This window comes from Mastigoproctus giganteus, chromosome 8 (assembly GCF_048544385.1).
Source record: "Mastigoproctus giganteus isolate SK-2022 chromosome 8, ASM4854438v1, whole genome shotgun sequence".
NCBI lineage: Eukaryota > Metazoa > Arthropoda > Arachnida > Uropygi > Thelyphonidae > Mastigoproctus > Mastigoproctus giganteus.
Window position 1 is genome coordinate 144466518 of NC_143582.1, and position 25981 is coordinate 144492498.

A 25981-nucleotide genomic window follows, 5' to 3' on the forward strand; every position below is an offset into this window, starting at 1 on the left:
CTCAGAGTTCTCTGTGGATACACCACGTTCTCAGTGAAGTTTGGTTTCTTCCAAATCTGAAAGTCACTCGATTTGATGATGAAAAGGCAGAAAAACAAAAGCAATCTTGAGTTCACTACACGGTTAAAGAGATTGGATATTCTTCCTTCATAAACCGCTCTAAACAGATGAATCATCTGAGATGATCAATCAGCTAAAAAGGGAGTAAAAATAGCTATAAAGGGAGTACACACCTCATTTTCTTGCACAGCAATCACAGGACTCAGAAAACTGAAGCGGAATGTCAGCACAAACTCACGTGACGCGTCACCATGGCAGTGCCACAGACAGAACGAACTCAGCTTGGTTTATGTCCCGCTTTACACAATTACGCAGATTGCTTACTGAGATAACGCTGGTTAGATCGCCCACGCAGTCGCTTTCCCAAACTAGCCATATCCCTTCTGTGAATATGGTTTATTCCCTTAAGTGCTGTGAGGGACTCATTCACTCGAGTGATAACTTTGTCAGAAATCGTGGACCAAATCAACTTAATGAAATTAAGGACAACGCGAGGGTTTGTTTCATTTAAAATACAATGTGATACCCTCGGCTTAAAATGATTCTCTTAATGTTTCCCAACTCAATTAAAAACAACAGCGCCCTCAATTAATTAATTCTCGTTCTAATTACCGAGTGGACATTCAGAAGATTGGGTATGTTTATGGAATGTGGAATTTATTTTAGGCACTGTGACTGCTACTTGAACGACGGTCCTACTATAGTCGTGGAGTTTTTGTCCAGGAACTCCCGTTTTATCAAAACTTCAATAATCCTAAATGAAATACGTCATAGCTATTTAAAATGGCCTTGGGCATTGTATATTTCGAAATACATAAGTGTTTTCGGTATAATAAATCTCTAATTTGGAATGGCAACGACCATATTGTTCACACAACGCCCCCATACTTTAATATGAAAAACTAATGGAGTACGGAAAGATCATAGATGAGAAGCGAAATGCTGGGATGCGTGGGCGGACTGCATGCAGGTGGGAGTGCTTTACATCTGCATTCAAGCGCGTGAAGACACCAAGAAAGAGAAAACAAGTTACGATTGCACCGCTGCTTCTGAAAGCCATCCGGGATCTGGTGGGTGGGCAATAAACAAGAAACCGGCGTTATAAAAACGAAGGAATCGCTAGAGGAGAGTTCCATTTAAAATATTATTCCTCTGCAAGAGAAAACGTCGAATCGAGGAACGATAAATCGAACGTTTCAGAACTGAAGTTAATTGCGAATGCATCGAACGGGTTTTCTCTGCACCGAAGAGCTGTTATCAACAATCCAGCACGCATCTTTGTGTTCCGAAATAGACGTACATACGGGAATTTGCCCGGCAGCGCGACAGAGAGCAAATGACGGCTTCAGACATTCACCCCTGCGTGCACACAAGTGTCCGTCTTGTTTTTGCCTCCCACCTTCCTTCGTCGACTAGAGGCAAATGGTTCGTAATAACTGAAACCTGTCGCCCATGACAACCACACGAAAACGAACGCGCCGGGTGAGCTTTCGCGCGCAAACGCGCGGTCCTTAGTTCAGCCGATCACGAAAAGGCGGAACGACAGCCATGAACTGCTGTTTTGTCGCTTCCACTCGTCAGGAGGTGCAGAATGTAGCGCCTAATTCTGCTCACCTGCACGTGGTAGTTCACAGCGACGCGAAGGGTTTAATGAAGCGTGGAATATCTCCCACTGTTTTCATCCTCCGATGGAAACAGAGTTCGGATGTCAGACATTTCGCTTCATAAATTTCGAGGGTACGTTGACCCCCCAGTTTCAGAAGTTCCAGTATTCCCCGATTGACAGAACTTGCGTTTATTCGCTACGAATTTCCAACGTCATCAAAGTTTGCGAGGCATTTTTAATAAAATGGAGTACCCGTCGAGTTATCGACGATATACTTGGAAAGCAAACACCCCCCCCACTCCCCTTTTCATTCTGTTAACCTAGAAAGAACATGTTTCGTTTTAAATATTTCTCAAACTTCATTTGAGATCAATAATCAAAGTTTTGTACGCATGCGTATGAGTTAGGAAACATTTTAAATAACTAAGCAGTGTATGAGGCGATCCAAACAAGATTGCTCAATAATTCTAACCATAAACACACCAATCCATTATTAGATTCAGTATTCGTCCACTCAACAGTTAAACTTGTCTTTACTACATTCTGTTATTCAAAATGCGTGTTTCTTTTGGGCATTTTCGTTTCTGGAGAACCTCTTCATAACTACCCACTGTACAGTAGTTCAGTAAGCGTTGTCGCGACCCAACTATTTATCTTGAAACGCCGAGAAAAGCCTTCAAGATGGAGGGGGAGGTTTTATCGCTTCCGTGCGGTCTCTTAAGATCTCTGGTTTTCTTTCCGTTACACTGTTTCTTCGTTGAATTTTTGTTTTTACGTAAATAGCGTGGTTACCGCTCGAAGTTATAAAATAAATCATTTGGGAGGACAGGCGGGAGTGGGAGATAACCCTCTTTCTGGAAACCAAAGACGAGATAACTCTCTTTGTTGGTCACACACGTGTCTTTAGAAAATTAGACAGACCAGTTCCATCTCTATTACGTGGAAAGATTTGAATATAATTTGCTCGCTAATGAATATACTGTCGACCTCACTGGCTCAGGAACACCCGAAGCGGTAAAGGAGCCTTTTAGACACCAATCGATTCCAGGATGTCAATGATCGAGAAGTGTGTTGTCTCTTGCGTGGCGATCCTACTTGACGTGCAGCGAGTGCCACGACTTCTACAGAGTCTAAACAGACGCTCACCGCGTGATCGTTGCGGTCTACGATGGCGGACTTGGTATTATGTTTGTTCTCAGAAGAGTAGGGCTCGGTTTCGAAACCCAGAAGCAGTAGTAGCTTGAATGTAGGCCACTTTGTGATTCTAACATACGCTTCTTTCATATTATCGCTCGGTATCGAACGGCAGACCGGAAGGTTTTCTACCGGGTACTCCGGAATATAGTTTCTGCTATCGTTAACGGATTCGTGGAGTGAAGTGTTTAATTTTATGGTACCACTTTGCGGGCGTGGCTTCTTTTGCTAATCCGTCCCGAATTCGGTCTCCCCGCAACTCGGGTGTACGTACCCATGTTCTGGAGTTGAGCCTTTTTTTTTTTTTTTTTTCCACATTTGAGCCGATCTGCTCAACCAATCACAACATGCTCATGATGTCATCCTCCAATGTTACTTGTATTTTTTTCGTCCCTGTCGTACGCAGCCTTTGAGATCAAAGAAGTTTTTGTTATACTTCTCCAGAAATATTAAAAATTCAAGCGCATGGAAGTAGGCTCCTGCAAATTCCTCCCCCACTCCCACAAGGTTATGTTGTATAATCACAGATAAGGCAATAACCTCTAAGAGGACCTGTTGACTTTACACTCAACAAAAGGTCAGCCCGCCCACGTCAGCAGCCCAGTGGAAGTTAATATAAGTTGGAGTAAAGCACTTAAGGAAAATAATTTGGAATGGGGAGAGAGGCCCGTTATGCGTGCACGTGACTGGAGTAAGGAACCGAAGACGTCATTATTTGAAGCTATTCTTCACTCGCCTCAAATGATTGGAATGTCGGAGAAACCACATTTAGTGTTTATAAAGCTCGTGCCTGGCCAGGATCGGTTGCTGTGACATGTAAATTTATGAGGGCGATATGGGAATTCTCGCGTTTCCTTTCATCGGAACGAAAAAAGTAATGCGAGCATCCTCTCGTTCAGATGAAATTAAAGTGACAAGTCACTCCAGTTTTCCGAAAAGTTTATACAGAACGCGACACTCATCAGGGCTAGCCACCCATATCATTTGCCCACTTAATTATTACAAAAGAGAACAATAATCGAATCCTATTATTATAAGAATAGGATTCGATTATTGTTCCATTTTGTACACGCGGTTAAACAGGCATTTAAAAATGTCAATTTATAAATATTCCGCAAAATGTCTGATGTTTGCAACAAATCGGAAAATGCAATCAGTATTCCAACACCAAATGGAGTACAAATCAATGCAATTATTCAGCAACATTATGCAGATTAGAGCAGTTGCCTAACAGTTTAAGTGGAACTGAGTTTGACAATTTCATACGAAAACGTAGACCACTGTTGGAAAGATAAGTCTGAGGTACCTTGCCATCAATCTATAAACCTCAAACCAATAATGAATAAAATTGAAGAGAAGCAGAACATCCATTCATTCCTTCCATCGTTCGTTCTTGATTCTCACTTTTGTTGAATTGATTAGCTTTACTTTCATTTCTTGATTCATCCTGGACGGTCAACCAAAGTGGATCGTATAAATTGGCCTTAAGGCGCTATCGCAGGAAATGAGCAGCCACAGAATAGTTGGCAGCCCAGGGATGAATAATTGCGGGAGAAAACATTGTCTTTGTACCATAGTTGATCAATGATCTTTCGAATATCGGCAACGGCCACTTGAATTCCTCCGAAATTTCCGAGCTATTTCTCTAGAGATGGACAAATTCCTCTCCTTGAAGTTATTTCAGACTCTGGGAAGTGAGATAGAAAATAGTGGATGATACTCCAGTACAGCAAAGCCAGTTCTGCCCGAAGAAATTCCCCTAATTATAAGATCCCCCACGATATAAAGATTTATTGTGGAAGAGGGAAAAAAGGATCCGCAGATTGCAAGTTCCCAGATCACGAATTTTTAGAACAATACATTAAGAACAGAACCGGATAGTTCATTAGATATTCCTTGAGTGGTATGACGCATAGGTAGATTGTGTTATTTAAAGATAAAGCACTCAATTTAAGTTGGGTTAATTATGTTTATTACCGATTGGGAAATATGTATATATTGGAGTCAAACATTTCGTGGTATTTTCTAACACTTTTCAGTGACAGTTGTCATTGCAATTTCACTTGAGTAAAATGTCTTGTGACCTTTTGTTTGTTCCATTGGATCGGATCGATATAAATCTCCATCTAGTAAGACTAATCTTACCATCACTCGGATTTCTCCACAACTTGCCCACTAAGGACCCTATAAACTACCAGAAGTCCTGGTCTATTTACATTATTTCGTATCTACTTGGTTTTACGTTCAACAACATTGGCCAAGTAAACTTGGATGCCCCCCGAAGGATAACTTGACGATACTCTGAGATGGGTTTGTCTTAATGTTCCAAAATCTCCGCAAACATCGCTCGTCTGGGTGAATTTCAACTGCGTACAAAGACGTCTGTTCAAGTAACAGACGATAATTATCAAGACAAATGTCCTGGGTGGTTTTATCTCGCGTGTGTACTAACACGCGCGCCCGTTTCGAAGGCCGAAGAAAGAAAAATGTCCCTTATCGTGTCATGCCAACGTGATTACGATGTAACCTGGGAACAGCTGAATCCTTAAAGCATCCGTGTTTCTTAAACGCAACTCAGTAAGAACCATTCAACTTCGTCTCTGAAATTACCACCCTTGGGTCAATAGTACACGCTACAATTGTTATCGAATTTTCTGTCAAAGGATGGAATAAATTAAATGTCTGGCACATCGCTAAGACATTCTCCGCGTGTGGTATTATGACTCATCTTCAGTGCAGTTTATTGGTATCGAGGTTTGGTTCTCAGACGTTAATAAATGACATTGAGAAGCAAGGAGCGCTTGTAATTACACGGGCAACTTTGACGCAATAAGACGCTAATAAAAATACACGGACGTGCATGTCTGAGCAAAATTTATTCGATAATTATTCGCTTTTCCGATATTTTATCGATTGCTTTTTGGGAACGGCGAATAGCTTTGGATATGACAGCGTCTCCCGCAATACTACCTTCATATTGGTGGAATGTCCCCAGGATATGGGAAAGTTTGTCCACCCCCACTTGTTCCTTGATTGATTTAGTGATTTATTTACGTAGCGATGATGGAATCAACCCGAGGCCACGTTCAGCGGTCGCCTTCCATTTGTGGCTTGACTAGCCAACGGTTTTCTTCGGGTCTTCATAAATGGAAAAGAACGTGATGGAAGACTCGCGCAAGGAAGGTAACCGCACTACTACCTGCATTCTGAATCGTATCCAAAGAAATGAATTTATCTTACGATTATAATAATAATGAGGTTAAAATACCGCTAGGAGGAAGATGGGACTTGTGTTTTCGTAACTCAATCGCGCAAATACAATGTTGTTTACCATTTTGGCTGCAGCCTGAACGCGATTTAATGTTATGAAATCGCAATATTTTCTTGTAACCGTAATTATAAGGCGTGTTTCTCTTGGGAATGACGTGGCCGAGTGGTGAGAGTTAAAAATACCAACATCGGCAAAGAGCTATAAACCGGAGAAATGTTTGTATAAAATTCTTCACCGAATTCCAGCTTTCTGACATTTGTCGCGCTGTGCCACATTACTTCAGGGAAGTGATTAGTGCGATTCAAACACGAAGTCCATCTGGCCCTTCATAAGTGAAATTACTGATGTAATTAAGTTTCTCTTTAATTATTCATTCGTAGATATAATTTGCGTTATTTAATTAGCTACTTTATAACTTGTTCACCATTGGCTTTATTGCGCGTGCCATAAACAGAGACGGCAATTTAAACTCGCCCTCATTCACTCACTGCGCGAATGTTTGCGGACATTTGTACAGTTGGAATGTTCGGCCGATGTTTTACAAGAGCGCGCGGCAAGTAATTCCTTTTTCGTCAATATGCCATTAACCCATTTAGCACAAAAGTGCTTAGGGATTAAAGAAAAGTACGCACTGTACATCAGTTAATGACCCCCCCACCCCCGTAGTGTGCTAACGCTATTTGCCACAACCTTAATTCGGCACGTTATTCACCCCTTAGTTTGCATATTCAAAGCGTAGTTTGTCAGATTTAAAAAATCCGGAGCACCTGTACAAAAACCATGACCTGAAAATAATTCCTTTTTTCGTTAATATATCATTAACGCATTTAGCACAAAAACTTAGCGACTTACGAAAAATAAACATCCCACATTAATATCTAGCCTGGTTATAATCCAGAACATGGGTACCACTTTGCGGGCGTGGCTTCTTTTGCTCGAATCCGTCCCGAATTAGTAGCGTAACATAATCTTTTTTTTACTAGCCAAAAATGAAAGTATATTAAAAAACGCACGCTTCTTTTGCTTGAATCCGTCCCGAATTCGACTATGCCCGCAACGCGGTGACTCGTGTTCTGGAGATCATCCTCTAGCGCTCCCCCCCTGTATGTGCCACCGCTATTTACCGCAACCTTAATTCTGAACTTTATTCGCCCGTTAATTTCCTCTTTCGAAGCCTAGTTTTTCACAGTTAAACAAAAAATCAGGAATACCTGTACAAAAACCTATGACCATGACTTTAAATCAAAAAAACCCACTAAACGAGCTATCAAATAAGTTCACTAAACACCCATATGGGCGTATTTTTATTTTTCACAAAAGCAGTTCACTTTCACATCTTAAATATCCTTCACGGCTACTTAAAAATATTCTCGATACTTCAAACTTCTTGACCCGTGAAGGGCCCCGGAGCTGGTCGAAATAGAAATGAATCCCATCAAGTCAGTTACAACTATGTTGTACCTGAAGCGGATTCCATTCTGTTCGATTTTAACCGTTTTCCCCCATCTTCAAGGCACGAAAAGCCAATACTACGATTCCCTTTCTAACATTCATGCAGTTTTTGGAGAATCGATATCTTTTGTCCACTTGGACCAGCGTAAATCGATTCCAGAGAAAAATCTTGAAATTTCTCTCGTACAATAACTCAGCGAGAAACGTAAAGTTAAGAGAAATATAAAAAAGAAAGATGGAAGCGGACTATAAGCTTCTTATCTTTCTTAAGATTCGACAGGTCTTTGGTGACGTTTGTAGGGTGGAAGTGGATGGCGTGGATAGCGGATAAGTTAATACCGTACTGTTTCCACGCAGCAATTATTCAAGCCTGCTTTATAACGATACATTCAGAAGAGCTCTCGCATTCTTCCTCTCTCTAAATAAGCTTACATCGATGCCAACTAAAAGCTGATAGGCTTATGATACTCCAGCATGGATAAGAGACGTCTGCCATATGCAATATACGCAGTTCCTCTTCGCTCATATTCCGAATGCAGATAGAAGATTAGTGAGAAAATATTTCTCTTTCTAACATGACAAGAACTCTCTGCATAAAAATGAATCGTTATATAATAAATGGGTGAACGTGTATGAGTTGCAATAATCACGTACCTGAAATATTCAAACCACTTCCACGTCAGGATCTTTGAGCTGCAATTCTGGCCACACAAAATGAACTTGGAATACTTGCATAGACAGTTAATGTTTTAAAAGTTAACACAATTAGTCAGTAACACCATTACTTCACACAGAACACTAAATAGCTCCTCTTAGATACGCCATTAACTTTACACTAAATAGCTCCTCTTAGATACGCCATTAACTTTACACTAAACAGCTCTTCCGAAGGTATACCACCACTCCACAGAGAACACTGAACAATTCTGGCAAACAGCGCATGCCACACCACCTGGTGAGAAAATCTAAAGTGTTCATCAAGATCCAATTTTTAAAAAAAAATGAATTTTATTAATGGCTTCCAGTACATAAATTCTTTCAGCCAAGACACCAGTGCATTGAAGACATATTGTATGCCGGACATGCACCAAATTATGGAGATTACGAGAACATGTCATAGCACCAAAATATTGCAGTCCCTTCTCCCTGGATAATCAACAATTATCCGGGGCTCCACTTGCCGATTACTTAAAGTAGAGGGCATATTATCTTCCCCGCCCATCGAGCCACGTAAATAAATAAGGCAATTTAAGGTTACCTCGTTGAAATTAGTTACATAGGATTTTCATCCAGCAAACAAGTAACCAATCGTAGAATACACGCAATTTACAGACACTGATGCCTCATGACCTTAGCTGCCTCGCCGCTAATTATAAACAATCGAAATTAACACTATGATGATTTTACAATGGGTGTCTGTTAAATACCATGTTGCTTAGTAGCTTACAAGTACTTTTAACTCCAGGACATTGGGTTATGTTGAACTGGACATTGATGAATTAGCATTGTGGGTAGCACAGTTGGTAAAATCACCATCCTCCTCACACCCGATGGAAAAGACCTCAGTTCGAATTCCGTCAACGATGGGAGGAATTGTTACGGGTATTTTTCACAATGTGGCCGAGTTATTCGGTCTCAGGAGAAGGTAGCATGGTTTTGTCTCCAGAAACTCAGATTTTTCGTCCAGTAAACAGCAAATCGACCACAGAATTTACGCAATTTACAAACATATTACAAACGACGCAATGTGGCCTAAGTTGTTGATGTGCCTAAAACCCTAGACCAACCAAGAGAAGCCCTCCTGTAGATCCAACAAGTTATGAAATTAGTTTCAGGGATGTAAGTCCAATGATGCTTTGCAGTTAGGGTTAGATAACAGTCATCTTTCGTGGAGGTGACACTGGGATGGTCGTGTAGAGGTCTTCGCGACATTGCGTGTTTTGAAACTGGTTTTACAATCCACTTACAACGCTAAGCGTTACATTCAATTATCCGGTAACTTTGTCTTGACTACTTCTTCGCTCCTCAGTTTGCCCTATTTCTCTCTACCTCAAAGAGTCACCCAAACTTTGTGGAATTTTCTCAATGGCGACTATCTTGGCGATTTTCTCAATGGCGACAAAGGTAAAATAAACAGATCTAGAAAACAAACTGTTTTTACTCGGTTAGCTGATTTGCACGTAGAAACTATTTATAAATGACGTTGTTGACGAGATCAGAGAGATTCTTTTGTTTAATGAATAGCGAATATTTGGTTCTATTAGCACGAGAAAACTGAAAATGTATTTTTAAAATGGAAGAAGACGCGGAGAGTTATTGCGGATCAAAATTAGATCGATAAGAAGGTCTCAGCTAGCATCTCGCGTTCTATAATCCTTACAGGCGAGAACTCAGGTGCCACTTCATGTTCGTAATTTAATAGATCCCGTATATACATAAATACATCTGGCATTTTATCAATACTTTAAACATTTATAAAATGATTGTATTTTGAAATTTTTCTTGGGCACAGTCTTTCAGATGTCTCGCGTAGTGATTGGTGTATGTATTATAATTATTGACTGTTTCAGAAAGCGTTTAGAATTGCGAAAAATGAAGTCTCCCCCACTTTGTAATGTAATTATTTCTGATGAATAAAATAAATGGTTTCAAAGGAACCCTAGACAAAGCATAGTTCTTTGCCTTTACGTCTTAAGAATTCTAGGATTTATTATTTAAACAAGTATTTCAGACGATACATCTCTTTGAGTTTAAATTTATCAGCCAATAAATTTGATCATCAAACAGATTAATTCGCTCCAACAATAGCTTAAGGCTTGATGCACTTATTAATATCATAGAACCATCTGCATTGCCTAAATAATCTTTCAATGTTGACAAATTGCAATTTTTGTTCATCACGCTTCTTTCTTCACCCGGATTTCACTTTCAACTGAAGAAATATGGCTGCCTTATTGTTTGAAACAACCATTAAAACTAGTAGACATATCTGCGAAAAATTAAAGTAATTACGGAAATGTCCCATGTTTCAGCCAGTCCCACCTTCCTCTATAATGGATGATTGAATCGGATTACTAAGCACTCTTTCACCATTTCAAGGGACATATACCTGAACATCCCCCTCCCCCTGGAAACAACTCATCCACACTAAAAATGCCGGAAGATTTGACGCACCAACTGAGGAGACCGGCATTACTTGACCACAGACCATCATCAGACGCTCCAAAAATCTTCTTTTCACTTCGGCTCAACAATTTTGGCAGTCTTTCGAGATTCGTTTCAAAAGACACGCTAGACAACCAACTTATATATTGACCCAAAAAGGTTTTTTAATAGATTTTTCCTTCAGGAAGCAAGTACAAAAATCCACAGAAACTATTTGATGGAAACAAAGCACTTGATGAGCCTAAAACTGGACTGAGTCTAAATCATAAAACTGGATAATAACGAGAAATAATAATATAATTTTTATTTTCAATCAGAAGACTAATTAGCGATAATATCTTGACAATAATTCAATCTTTTATATAATCTACTTGCTATGTGTGTTTTACTGTTAATGCATTATTCAAATTAGTGGCGCCACTAGCGTACTGACATTTTGCATATTGTAGTTTGAGAGCATGAGCAGTTCTGGTTTGCTTCAACATAAAAGCGGATCGTATTAGAATGAAAAAAAAATTTGTAGTGAATACGTAAAACTGGTCGCTGGAACAGTTGATTTAGTTTTGTTGCAACGCTGTGAAGTGCTTGGTTTGTGGTGAAGTAGTTTTGAATAACGCCATGGTCCTTCCAATAGTCCCACGAGCTGATCTTGGTGGTGTTATTCCTCCTTTTATAAGGGAATTCATTTCATCCACTGTTGTAAGAAGTATGTACGCACTGTGTGTGTGTGTGTATATATATATATATATACATACACACACACCCTCACACAGTGAGGCGACTTGTCTTGTAAAGCTACTTAAGTTGTAGTGCAGTTAAGATCCCCACAACTTCCTTATTGGTCACCTTAAATAGTCTGATGCCTTGCATTCGTCGATAGTGGGAGAATCTCCAAAGCCCATGTCCCTATAAGAATTGTTTCCTAAGTAGTTAAATCTCCAGTCAGCTTTAGTGGCAGAAGTCGTGTATCTGATTAATTTTTACAGTGGAATGCTCCATCAATATATCCATCTACAGAGATCTACTTTTACTTGTAGTCATCAATCCATGTGTTGCTTCACCTTGGAAAGCACGATCTCCAGAGCGAGTTCTACAGCAGTCCTTATTTTCCCAACTATCGCCCGCTTTGTGGCACTCGTCTGAGCGAGGATGTCGGATGTTCTACAGCTCCTGTGAGTAAAAGTATGTCTTTCTAATGTTGGAACTTCAAGTCTTTATCTCAAGAATGCTCCTTGAATTCCTGAAGCCAAGTTCACAGCTACCTGTTGATATCCGTATATGGGCCCAATTGAATTGAGTAGATGGCATTGTAAGCCCAGTGCCATCTGTTAAATTGCCTTGGTCTGCAAAATTTTGCAGTTTTGTAAAGTATATTTCTTTCTTTGAATAAAAATTTATTCCTGAGTAGTTTTTTTCCCACTCGGCTAATCCAGTGATCCACACATAGGTAGGCTTCTTATTCGATTAAGAGTACCAGTATAGTTTGGTAATGGAAGGGCTTATAACCTCAATGCGGGTCTTTCGCAGGTAGAATGTATAATAATGAAAGTAGTTTAGTTTCTTTCCTTTGATGGATGTATTAGTGTGGATAACTTTTTTGCTCCAAAACGCAACTTAGTATTATTTCATTCTTATTTATAGTAAGATGTAGTTAAAAGCAGTGCTATGGTGCATATCATCAGATCACTGAACTGTAGACATACGTATTTAAAATCTTATGTCAATATAACAGTTAAGAAGCTTTGTTCGAATTTCAACTTAAACGTAAGTTCTTTCCAAACTTTTAATAATAAATTACACATTTTAAATGTGTGGTTGAAGCAAGCGAGGTAGTTTTTACGAAGACTGTTTAATGGACTATGCATATAGTCCGTAAGGAATTGTATACTTAAGGGAGAAATTTGTGGATATAGAAGGTTCAACTCGTCGTTTATTTCCATACGGTGAGGAAGATGATCTTTAATTGAACAGCATGGTTTCGAGTGAGTTTGAAATTTAACTTGGTTAAAAACGAGCGAAGGAAGAGCGTTCGTGTACGAACTTAACTCTTCTATTAAGAACAAGATATCTGGTTTCATTCTTAAGTATTGATAAATTGGCCAGTGGTTTGATTTGAGTGAAGTAGCATTTAGGAGAGGGGCGACTTTAACGGCACACAGTTCCAGCCATTCATTTAAAATTTGTTAATATCTACCGATCTTGATACTGAAGGCTGTCAATGTATCTAAAACCGTGCAACATATGTTAAAAAGATTGAAGTGTTTCAAACGGAACGATTTTTTATGGATTGCTGGAGGTCTGTGCCGAAATTACGAAGAATATTTAATGTTTGAAAAAGTTTTATTCCGTAGTTTATCTTAGAAATACGTAGTCGTCCTCTGAAAACGACTATGCCACAATCTGGAAGACCTAGTTTCTTCCAGCCCACCGGTCGACAAAATTCGTTTCCACACAGTAGTACCGTCTATGTCCACTGACACCGGCGAGGGCTTTCGAAGGTTTGATCCGTCTGTTAAACAGACGGGTCAAACTTTACAGGGGTGGGGAGGGTTTCCCCCGAGAAAACTAACCAAACCATCTTAAATGGAGGCTAATCAACCACTTTATTTTCAAAAAGCACAAGATGCTTTTTTTATAGGTCTTTCCTGACAAGGTAGCAAGAAAGAGCGTGACAAGGCTCTTATACCAAGGATTTGACTTAATCGCCTTTAGTCACGTGCTGTAATTAATATTTTTGAGAAAATATTAGCCGATCAATTGCAAGTTCGGAGAAACCGCACGTTTGTCCATTTTTCCCTTGTGACTTGGTATTCGCCTTTCTTTTAACAAACCCCGTTTCTATATATAGGTAAGAAACCTTTTTGTGCTGATTTCAGCAAGGAATAAACACAAGAACTACTGTAAAGAAAAGTTGAGTCCTGTCAACTTCTTTTGTAGACTTCGCATTTTAGAACGGGTAGAGAGATGTTCAAGAAACCTGCAAGATGGCCGGTTTTATTCAATGTATTGCTAGCGCAGTTATCGACAAGTAATGTTTACAGAAATGTCACTCTCTATTTGGCGTTATATCAAACACTTGACGAGTTTGCCGATGGCGCGATGTAGCTTTTAGTTTACTTGGAAATCAAAAGTAAATAAAATTCCACATATTTCACTCAACGCCTTTCAGATTTTATTGTCATATCGGTACGTTTCTTATATTCGATCTGAACTACATTTCCGAATTCGCGCGGCATTATGAAAGAGCGAATTACTCCAGTTATAAACTGGTCGTATCAGAAGATTCATTATTTATGCAACGTATAATGCCGAATAAGCAACGTTCACCAATTTCCAAGCGTGCACTTATTTACAAGCTGAATTACGTATAAAAAGAAATGCTGAAGTGTGCTTTGCTCCAGCATAATAATCCCGAAATAAAAGAGAACGAGCCGATCGGTATCTACCGCAATCTTTGCAAAGGTTACCGAACCAAAAGTTTACAACTATCTTAGTGTGAGTAATATCACTCCGAAGATCCCATCGATCCTACAACGTATCAGTTCCGGTATGATTTATGAGGTACTTGGTTCGTCTCTCCTAACTACTCTGGACAACGAGGCGAAAATGGCTTACTTCACTATCAGCTGTCAATCAACGGGGGAGGGGGATTAAGGACGAAGTCTTGTGTTATGTTTTCTGCAGCGCACTTTCTGTGTTGCTGATAACGATTCCAAAATGTTCTTCCGGAAATACAAAGTGCTTTTAGAAAATAAAGTATGATCTGGGACAGACAGTTTATAACTACGTTTAATGTATATTTGTAAATCCGGACATAAAATTTGATTTTTCCCCCCTACTAGACCTCAATTTATTTTAAATTCGAAAACTTGGCAGGCCAGATTTCTATTTTTTAGCAATAAAAAGTCTACTTGCCATTAAATACTTCATAAACCATTGTAGACACATTTCAGTATAATTCGGTTATTTTTAAACATCGATAATGGCGTTAGATACATTGTTCCAGATTGTAAACTCTGCCATCTATCGGCAATTTTCAATTAATATTATATTAATTGAAAATTGCCGATAATATAATATTTGTAGTTAACTCTTTTCTGTCGATACTTTTCCTTACAAAATTGTAACTAAGATCACTGTCTAAGAGTCCTCCCCTCTGTGTCTTTAGTAGGGCAGCTCCGATCAATTTATGGAAGAGAGCACTCAGTTTATGTAGCGAGTGATATCATCGTAAAGTTGATGTTTTTTTGCTGCTTGACTGTCAAAGTTCATTAACCAACCTTCAAGCCAGTACGCTAAAAACAACTCGCTAATTATATTAACAAGGCCCGCCAAGTTAAACGACGAATTATCCAAACTTGCCTAATTACCTTTGTAATTAAACGAGCACTTCGATCAAAATTAAATAGATTATAAGGCTAAATTGATATGCTGTGCTGTTTTTCAAAATCTCCATTATCGATCCTCCCCAAAGGAGAATTTGTTTCTCTCCATTCACATTACATTGCCTCTAAATTAGTACGGAAGAGGGTATTCTACGTAGTAATCAAAGGCACGTGTCACATGCAACTTCAGTTCAGATATATTTTAGCGACATTTAATTACATTTTAAAAAAAAGTATACTTCATGGACTGATAAATACTTCTACCACCTTACGCGGGAGATTTTCTTCTATAAGATGGAAGTTTACTTAGAAGAGCTTTATGCCAAACACGATCAAAAGACAGATTGTCAAGAGCAACTGCTTGATTTTCACCAAACTTTTCCATTGAATATGCCCATAGATCGGTAACATAAGCCAGAAGATCACCAATAGATCGACACTCCTCAAATTCATATTGGTGATCATTGATCAGATGAAAGGTTTCAGATAGTTTAGGAGTTGGCGGTTAATAGATTTCTCCATTATTTTAGAAAGAGTAGAAATAAATTCAATGGGGCGATAATTGGATGAGAGAGATTTCTCACCAGTTTTTAGGAACTGGCTGATATGAGCAAATTTCTAAGCAGAAGGAAAAACACCATTAGAAATAGAAAAGGTGTCGCAGAGCAGGGGTAAACTCAGGAACAAATTTCTTGGGACAAGTGTAGAAATATCAGGAGCTTTCTCAGCATAAAGATTGTTCAATATCCTTCTGATAGCCTTTTGACGGAAGATCACAGGAGGCAATGAGTGGAGAATGGTAGGATGTGGTTTGCCAAGATCGTTATATACAACAGTTAGAAGAAAAGTAGGATGGTAGTAAGTCAGCTTTATTTTTAGCTGAGGTGGCAATAGAATCATCAAATTTTAACAATGTTGGGAGTAAAGATAAGTAAAAGCTTCGGACAGTAGCTTTGACAAGCGACCAGAATGCTCGACCCCGGTTGGGCATGAAACAAGTTTTCTACTCTTAGCCTATTCGAAATCTAGTTTGGACTAATTAATAACTGCTTTACAATTGTTACAAGCTTCGCTGTAGGCAGAAAAAAATCTCTAGATTTGGATGCAAGGCGATTGCGATTTGAAACTTTCTTATCTTGAACATCCTTAGCACGTTTACTGGGAAACCAAGGACGAGATTTCAAGGTGGAGTGTGAAATAAAAGGTTACGTCCCTACAGGAATAATTTCATTGATACTAACTAAGCTAATACTGACATCAGGAGATTTAAAACAGTAATTCAACCAGGGCAAAGAAGAATAGAAATCTCGCGGATCGGATTGTCCATTTTGCATTCGTTTAATGCCAAACAGCACGAGACTTTAAAATGGCCGCGTGTTGTTTGGCATTAAATTTAAAAGAGAAAGGCTCCATTGGAGAAGAGACCATCATCAAGTTGTGATCTGAGGTGCCTAGAGTACTACTCACCCCGACTGTGTACTTGAGGGGTTTACTCGTGAGAAAAATATCAAAAGTTTTGGCTGTGTGGTTAGAATTGTCTAGTATTCTGGTAGATAAATAATCTGTGCGAGGTCATTGGTAATCGGAAAAGCCTCATCCCGACCAGCTGGGTATGTTTGACTAGTAAACTGAAGTCAGCTGGAGTTATGAATTTTGCAAACTTGGTCATAAAAATTACCTGTTAGGAAAGTTGGGCTGGAGAAAGTTTGGTTTCAAATAAAGGAAGTCGAAGTCAAAAAGTTCCAAGTGATTTGTGGAATTAGTGGATCGATAGAAGCAACAGATGAATTTGACAGACTGGGGTAGAGAGATTTTAAACCAGAGGAGATTCTAAGTCACAGAGAATATCAGAGTGGACATATGCACAGTACCACTTTTGAAGCGAAAGGAATCCTATAGCGAATAATGTTCCTAATTATCGGTTCATTCAACTGCTGTTGAATAAATCGATAATTTGGATTCTGTCAGTTACAGTAAGTAGGCTTGGCAAGCTGTAATTGCAAATAGACGTCATTGAGATTAGAACTTTTTAGATCTTTTCGCAGATAAGTTTGTTCTATTAGTTTGACTATATCGGACTCCCTCCAGTCACTATACTGGAGAGTAGAGACAGGGAGATTATACATTAGCTGATGCAGATGCCTCATAGAGGTTCGGTTAGGTCGATTATATAGCGGCAGGGCTGCGAACACCGTTTCGGAGCTGTACCCTCGAAATGTAAGGAAGATGGGATCTCGCCATGACGTCCATCATAACTCCAAAAGACATTAATCATACTGCATGATGGAAGAGATTACATTTCATTCAAAGAACTCTGTTTCGAAAGTGCAGCGAAGAAAGGTAACGTAACCTTACTTCATAAATCACAAGAGGTCATTTGGAATTACATATTTGAAATTCAAGAAACATCTCTTTAAATGTCCAACTACTTATGTCAGTTGTACTCGTATTTGATTACAAATACTAAGAATAAAACTTCTCCAAAAGTAAGTCTCGAATACCTTTCCATTTAGAATTAATCATCTTCAGGAAACACGAAGCTTTGATATATCCCTTTAGTAAATTAATGGATACAATTTAAATAATGACTACCTTCCAACAAAAGATGTTTCTGAAGAAATGAGTGGGACGTTGCCAACAACTCGTAGGATTTTAAAGTACATACGTGAGAACATTTCTATTTCGTGAGCCGCTTTCCACTAGCTCTCTTATTGTCATCGAGAGTGCTAAACCACTTCTAAGATTAATGCACACGCCATTGAGTCCTTTTCTGACACAGCTGGTGTATTTATTCCTCCGCTTGGATCGCTATCGAAGGAGGAGTCCCATATCCAATTTTGCTCTATTTAATTTGCCCACTCTTGTAAATGTTGAAGTTTTCGCTTCCTGTTGAATCATTTTGGCAGCTGAATTATTGATCGGGTCACCTCGTCTCCTCTCCTCCCCAAGGAGAGAACGTTTTAGTATATTTGTAATTGAAAGAAGCTTATTAGGGATGATTACAAATGAAATTAACTGTCCCCCCTATGCATCTTATTTGCACCACAAATAGAATTTATGTACAATTCGGCCAAACAAAATAGAAACTCGATATTTAATTTTGGATTTATTGATGTGACAATTTCATAAAAAGCATACAATAAATTCCCTTTAGTATATTTGGTGGTGATTCATTGGAAGTAAAACTTTCTGCATTCTTCAACTAGGCTATTGTTGTTGCATTGAGATCATGAAAAATATGTTCTGATATTCAGTCTTTCAATATTTTTAATGTTCCCTTTGTACATCTTTAACAGCAACTTCATCCTGCTTACGATGGAGCGTAGATCCATCCAAAGCAGAACGAAGATCCTGGAACCTATATATTCCATCTTGTGTGAAGTAAGATAAGAGAAATTCTTTCTCGGTGACGGCTAGGTGATATATTACGATTGCAGTCCTACGAATGTTCTTTGTCGTCTGATTTCAGGGCTATGTTCTGTCCATCGCGCAACTTGTACGTGCTGGTTGATAAAGACTGATCGGACACCCTAGCGGATCCATCTTAATTCTGCCCATTTCGTTTCTTCCGCTGGAGATTCCGTTACGATGGGATATGGCCGTTGATCAGAGCTTTAACTGTACAGCAGTGGACAAATAAAAATCCGCAGCACCTAAAAGAACTTCGAAAATGCGTAAAAAAATTGCTAAAATGCTCGCAACTCCATCCAGTATTAAAAAAAATTTATAACGTCATACGAATGACGTCACAGACTTATTTTAACTTTATCTGAATCTCGTTATAAAGCAGGTTACCAGGTGGCGCGAAGGAGAACTAATGCAAATTTTAATGGCTGAAGTTTAACCCGATTATGCTTAATGGGATGTATCGATAGATCTCGCGCAGCTTATCCCAACACGTGAGAAATACTTCGGACGTATAAATCAGCAGCTCCCTCGACGAGTCATACAACGATAGTAGACCTACTGATTAGACCCCTCGCTGTCTCCCACCCCCCTTATAAAAACAAATTCCGCTACACGTGATTTCACAACAAAAAAAAAAAAAAAAAAAAACGCACGTGCGCCAAGAGCCGTGCGATTACTCTTAGCTGAAAGAGAGCGCTTTTTCGAAACTGTTCGCCTTTCTGAATAACAACCAAACTTTTAAGATGCACTGGCGTCAGCATCAACATCCACCTTCGCGAACACCCTTTCCTCCCCTTCTTCCTCCGAATCATCGCGCCATTCCGAGCGAACGGAAAAAGACGGGGAGTTAGACTGCAGAAGTGTTCGGTGCGTTTGTAGGATTCGCGTGTATGTAGGCTTTTATATATTGATTCAACAGCAGTCCAACTTGGGCATCTTCCTCTGGATCGAGAGTACAGAGGAGGAGGAGGAGGCAGCACTTGGCACCGAGAACGGAGTGCCGACAGTGTGTGGAAGAGAGAGAGTGAGAGAGCGCTCGCACCAGTAGGCCGAAGTGGCTGGCGAGTGCACGTGCGGAATACGCTGCATCCCTCGCTTCTGTTCGCTTCTTCTTTTTCCAGGTTGTGCGGTTCTTTTCGCATTTCGCCGCCAACAAGTTTACACAGCATTTTATTTTCGTGACTTTGATCGGACAAAGCGGAGTTCTGCTTCTGCATACGACGCCGGAGGGCAGGTCAGCGAGTTTTCTGAAGGCATGCAAAGGAGAAAGGATGAAACATAGACTTGTGTTTGTGTCCACGATTGCGAGATCGCTTAAATTTATTGACGCTGTCCGAACGTGCCGTAGCATCATTGTTTCCAGTCGGTGATCAAGCGGCGCCATCCCACCATCCGCCTCATTGTCGTCACTGTTTTCCCTCCCGAAGCCTCCCCACCCCTCTCCGATAAGACCTGGACACTCTCCTTGGGAACTTAACCGAGACCTCCATATTTAGAGGCTTGATTTTTGCAGACTTATCGATCTATTTGAAAGTGAAGTGTGTAAACTACACCCCGATACCGTTTCGGAAATGTGGTTCGGCAGTATGCGTACAGTAGTCAAAGGGTAGACGAAAGCGAGTCTTTTCACGTTCCTCTACTTCTCCGTCAACGGCCATCTTAAGGAAAGAAACGGGTCGCTTTCGCACGCGGTTTCCAACATGATTAACGGACTTCAGAGTTTCTGCGGCGAAGCTTTTGCTAAGGCTCCGACGGATCAAGGTCTAAACTGGTGTCAAGATCGGTGGAGGAAGAAAGACTTCAGGATCATCGGACTGGAAGCCGTGAACAAGTAAGGACTTTGAATTGTGTTAAATTATATACGTTCTGTCAGTTTTGTCTTTTGCCACACTGCTCTTCAACTGAAAGCCAAAACTAAACCATTCGTCTATTGCTTCTGCAGTAATTCATTAATCTGAGAAATAGTCCTCAAAAGGGATCTTTCTCTCTTTTTTTAAGAATCTGTAATGCGTCTTCTTGTTTTCTTAAAGCTTTAAGAATTTTCTTGCATCTGCGTTGAATACTTATTTCCATCCCTTGCTGTTTATTTATTTTTGCGATAAGTTTTATTAACTTCCATCCGATCAATCTTGATTATTCGATTAGCGAACACAGCTAAAGAATTTCGCTTGACAACATACGTTTAAAAATGAATAACTTCTTAGATACAAAAAAACATAAGAAGATAGTCTTAAATTTACGAATATGTTTCCATTATTTAAAATAGCCTCCACAGAGGTGACCTGTAGACCTCTCTCCCTTGTAGTGGGGGATTTATTATAACACTACTGTTTTTTCTGTGATATGCTGTCGGCTTTTCATCCTACAAGACTGCATACCAATCTTTAAGCTAGGATTAATACGTTAATCCTTGCGTGTTAAGCGCCAAAGTAATCAAGTATATTATGTCTATAAATTGTGTATTCTGTGGTATATTTGTCTGTTTTTTGGACATACAACCCAAGCTTCTGGAGTAACAAAACCATGCAACTCTCTGCTGACCAATCCTTGAACACACGCTTCGATAGACACTATACACACTTAAATGTACTTTTCAAGCTGTAATGTGTGAAAAAGAAAAGAATAAATTTTCTTTGTAGAAATTGAGAAAACTTTTGGAATCTACCAAACAATAAAAGCTCCATGTTTTCAATCGTGTTTGTTTGTAAATGCTTTTGTAGATCAACCAGTCCATCGAGGGGTTAATTAAACTTCTGAATAAAAGCCTACGAACTGTTTTAAAAGTCTTATAAGGAACAGGAAAGCATCAGAAGAAACCCATTTTAAAGAAAATGACCAATCATATGCCTGTAGCAGTCTTCCATTTGGGTTTTAATCAGCTAATTGCAACTTGGACTAATTGCAATTATTGTACTTATAGCCGTAATGAGCTCCAGTCAATGAAACTTCCATCTATTGGAGCTCATTACGGCTATCTGAGATGGCTAATTCAGCGCTAAGCTAGGAAAAGTCAAGGTAGGAACTCGTTCGTAATGACCGGGAATGTGAAATTTCATGATGGCTTGACTGAAAGATATATGTAACAAAAACAAGAAAAGCAACTCTGATAAAAGGGTAAAAAAGTCAAATACAAAAAAAGAATTAGATGGATGGAAAACCGTTAAGGCCTAAATAGGTATTACTTCGGGATATTATCAACAAACCACACTCTTTTGACAATAACACTTACAAGTAAGTGCTGCTGAAAAGCATAAGATGTTTTGCTGAAGAATGGGACGTAGAACGCATTTCAACTAAATGCCAGAAAGGAATCTGAGCCACACATCTCCAGACAATTCCCATATACGTAACGGCCACCATAAAACTTCTATCCCATCACCAGGCAATATCGCACACGCTGCCTCAGTGGAAAAGTGCTGTTCTGTAGATTTTAGCTCATTTATTGCGTCTTTTGTTCAGCCACTATAAATTCGTGTAATTCGACTCAGATTGTAGCCATTCTCGGTACGCCGTATCTTATTGCTCAATACCTGCCGGACCAAATAAAGAACAATAAAAACAAGCCATTTAACGACCGTTATTAAGGTGCGCAAATATTTCGAAACCAACACATACGATGAGAGCAATTGAACAGCAAAACCCAATAAGGAGTAATGGTGCTGATCTTTAAGAGCACTAAGGACAGTACGGGTCTTTGAAAGCTAAATTTCATTACTATCGATCAGAAGAAGATATCTTTAAGCGTAAATGGTATTAAAACAAACATCACGAGGGATGTTAGCGGCAAATAGTGTAATTGAGATACCAGAAAGGATCTTGAATTAAAATTCGCACGAATGGCAAGGCCAGTAATGGCAGCGTCATTCATGATTAATGCGATTCCAGTAGAAGCCAGAAAGATATACGTGAATTTCTTTCTTTGATCATGAACACCCCCACACCTCCTACGAATTCTCCATTCCATTTGTGAACTTCTTTTCTTGCATCTTCCCCAATTCTCTATTCTGTCTGATCTTACTTTGTTTCCCTGGAGGAAAACAAGATCGATCAATGAAAAGCCATTATGCTGCCATCATCTGTTTTAACTTTATGATGTGTTTTATCAATTTATACCCTTCTAATCCAGTTAAACTTGGCTGCCTTTCGCTTATTGTACGATTTCATACACGGCCAGCCCTTTCTCTTCATCGTTTGCTTAAAATCACAGACTTATCACAGAGAACACTGTTAATACGTACACACGTATTCAAGTGAAAGATGATGATCGCCAAGCGTTGCATGGTTGTTATTTGCAATCAATGCCTGTGCAGACATGTTACAACATGCCCACGTAGGCATTTACGAGGATTCAGGTTTTGTTGTCCTGAATTTGATAATACTGATAAGAAAGAGGGCAGCCAATCAGCGACAGCTGCCATTTATCAGACTACAAGTTGTAGTATGAGCTATTCATAATTAACTGGACTGGACCATTATGGTTTAAAGTTGTATGGTACTTGTATGGTTCACTCTAAGATACAGCACTAAAATGGTGTTTTCGCAGGCTGGCCGCTAGACCAATAATTGGAATTCTGACAGAATTCCAATTATTGGTTAATTCAAGCACTGCAAATCTCTGTTGTCCAAATTATTCGATGCATGATTCCTTTCGCTTCAAAGGTAGTATTGTGCATATGTTCGCTCTGATATTCCCTGTCAGAGAGACTTAATAATTTCGAATTTCCTCTTTTCGATCTTCGAGTTGCTCCTGTCGTTCTCTCAGCTCCACTAATCACCTGGAACTCTTTGACTTCTCCTTGAAACTACTCTCTACGGTCCAACTTTCCTAACAGTAAGATAATTTTCCTTGGTGAATTTAATGTTCACAACTCCAGCTGGCCTCCGTTTTCGAGTCACACGGATCCGGCTGGTATAGACGCTGAGGTTTTTGTAATTATTAATGACCTCGCACAGATCGTTTATTTACCTACAGGAACACCATACAATCTTAACCACACACGCTTGATATTTGTATCACAAACAACCCTTCTAAGTACACGGTCGAGGTAATCCGCGAACTTGGAAGTAGATTTGAGAAGTCATCATCACAACTTGGTGATGGTACCTTCTGAAATGGAGCCCTTCTCTTGTTACCACTCTCAACCTCGTGCTGTTTGCCATTACAAGATTGAAAATGAGATGATTTGCGAGATTTCTATTCTTCTTTTCTATGGTTGGATTACTGTTTTAAATCTTCTGTTGTCAATATTGGCTCAGATCGTTTCAGTAAATTATTCTTGTAGAGATGAAATCCTTTATTTCACACTCCACCGTAAAATCTCATTCTTTATATAAACCTTGGTTTTCCAATAAATATGCCAAGGCTGTTCAAGGTAAGAATATTGTATATCGCAATTGGCTTGCATCAAAATCTCCAAGTTCATTTTCAGCTTACACCAAAACTAGCAACAATTGTAAAGCAGTTATTAATCATTCATTCATTATTTTGAAAGCAGTTATTAATCAGTCCAAACAAGATTTCGAATAGGCTAAGAGTAGAAAACTTACTTTTTCTCCACAGGTCGAGTATTCTGGTCTCTTACTGAAGCTGTTTGCCGCAGCGTTTTACCATTTCTATTCCTACCTCTGTGATAACCAAATGGTTCTATTGCCATTTAAGCCAAAGATAAAGCTAACCTGCTAGCATCCTCCTTTTCTTTTAACTCGTGTATTGATGATCTTGCTAAACTACCTCCTACCGTTCCCACTACACTCCATGCAATGCCTCTCATGGTCTTCCGTCAAAAGGATATCAGAAGGATTTTGACTAATCTTGATGCTAAGAAAGCTCCAAGTACTGATGGTTTTTTCACTTGTTCTCAAAACCTGTGCTCCTGAGCATGTTCCTGTTGTGTCGAATTTTTTCACTTTCCTATTTCAAAGGTGTTTTCTCTGATGCTTGGAAATTGCTCATATCCAGTCAGTTACAAAAAAGATAACAAATCCTTCTCATCTGATTGTCGCCCATTGCACTTGCTTCTACTCTTTCTAAAGTAACGAAAAATAAATTAACCACCAACTCAATTCTGGCTTATGGACATATTCAGTGAAAGAATTTGGTGAAACTCAAGCCGCTCTTAGCATTTCAAAGGCTTTTAATTGTATTTAGCATAAAGGTAATGTAAATAAGCTTCCATCTCTCTGATAGCTCACTGTCTTCTAACTTCTCCACTAATGCAGGAGTTCCAAAAGGTTCAGTTCTTTCTCTCAATTTTTTCCTTTTGTATATTAATGACCATCTTTCATTGACTGAAAATCCTTTCTATAGTTTTCCTGATGATAGCACAGTCTATTTCGCCTTCCAGTTTGAGAAACCTTACTCTGCGTAAACAGCTTCAACTTCTGGAATATCTACTACCACTGCTTTAAATGCTGATCTCCAAGTGATTCTCCAAAGTGAGACAAAGATAACTTAGTTGATTTCAATCCTTTTAAAACTCAGCCAGCCCTGTTTTATATCTGGCAAAAAAGATCCTTCTGTATCTTCGATGAAACTCTGATTTCGCGACAAGATCACATATCTTTATTGGGAATTACCCTGGCTTCTAAAGTCTCCTAGCATAAGCACATCACAAATAATGCTTCCTCTGCAAACAGCAGAATGCTTTCTCCTTCCAAACGGCTGTTCACACTGGACAAATCGCAAACCCGCCTACTGTGGAATATTGTTCCCACATCTGGGACAATATCCCCAAAACCTCTCTCAGGCTCCTAGATTCCATTGAAAAGAGGGTAGGTATATGGATCGTATATTTGTTTTGCGGGATTAAAAACCCACAATGGGAAAAGCCAATAAAAACAATTGTACTTATGAAGTTAGCTATGTTGGCTGCATATGTTGTCACACCAATACATTTCACGTGCAATAAACATTATACGCTCCATCTTGTGATCTTTTTCACAACGTGTCTGAGTTAGTTGGTCTCAGGCGAGGGTAGCATGGTTTTTCCTCCCGTAAACTAGAGTTGGCTAGAGAACACATGCAATTTACAGACATTATATATGACGCAATATGGCCAAAGTTTCTGATGTGCCTAAAACCCTACCACAACCAACCAAAACATCAAATCATATTCATAAAATTTTTTCATTATGGTGTAGATCCACATTTAGTTTTCAGTGCGATACTGAACTACATTGCTAAAGTATTCAACATTCTTGGGATTTGGGGGAAAATGAAGCATACTCGCCATCCACTTGCCAGGAATAAGTATAAAAAGAATTTCGTTCAGGCAACATTATGCATATGGTGTTGAAGACCATGCATTGGATTTTACGGAATAGGTGCAGTATAAACCAATTATCAGGACAATCTGTGCATAGCATCGACTTACCTAGTGCGCAACCCATGATTTCCAGAACTTTGGAAATTTGTGCAATGGAATGAAAAACGGTGGTATA

General features: G+C 39.3%; 1 protein-coding gene across 1 annotated transcript in view; it reads left to right on the forward strand.

The window, feature by feature from the left end:
- The first annotated feature begins 19972 nt into the window (after window positions 1–19972).
- LOC150081884 (muscarinic acetylcholine receptor DM1-like) overlaps window positions 19973–25981 on the forward strand; it is a 105748-nt gene continuing 99739 nt past the window's right edge. The window contains exon 1 of the mRNA XM_090379795.1: window positions 19973–20372. The gene's annotated coding sequence lies outside the window, so the exon portion shown is untranslated. The remainder of the gene's footprint in view (window positions 20373–25981) is intronic.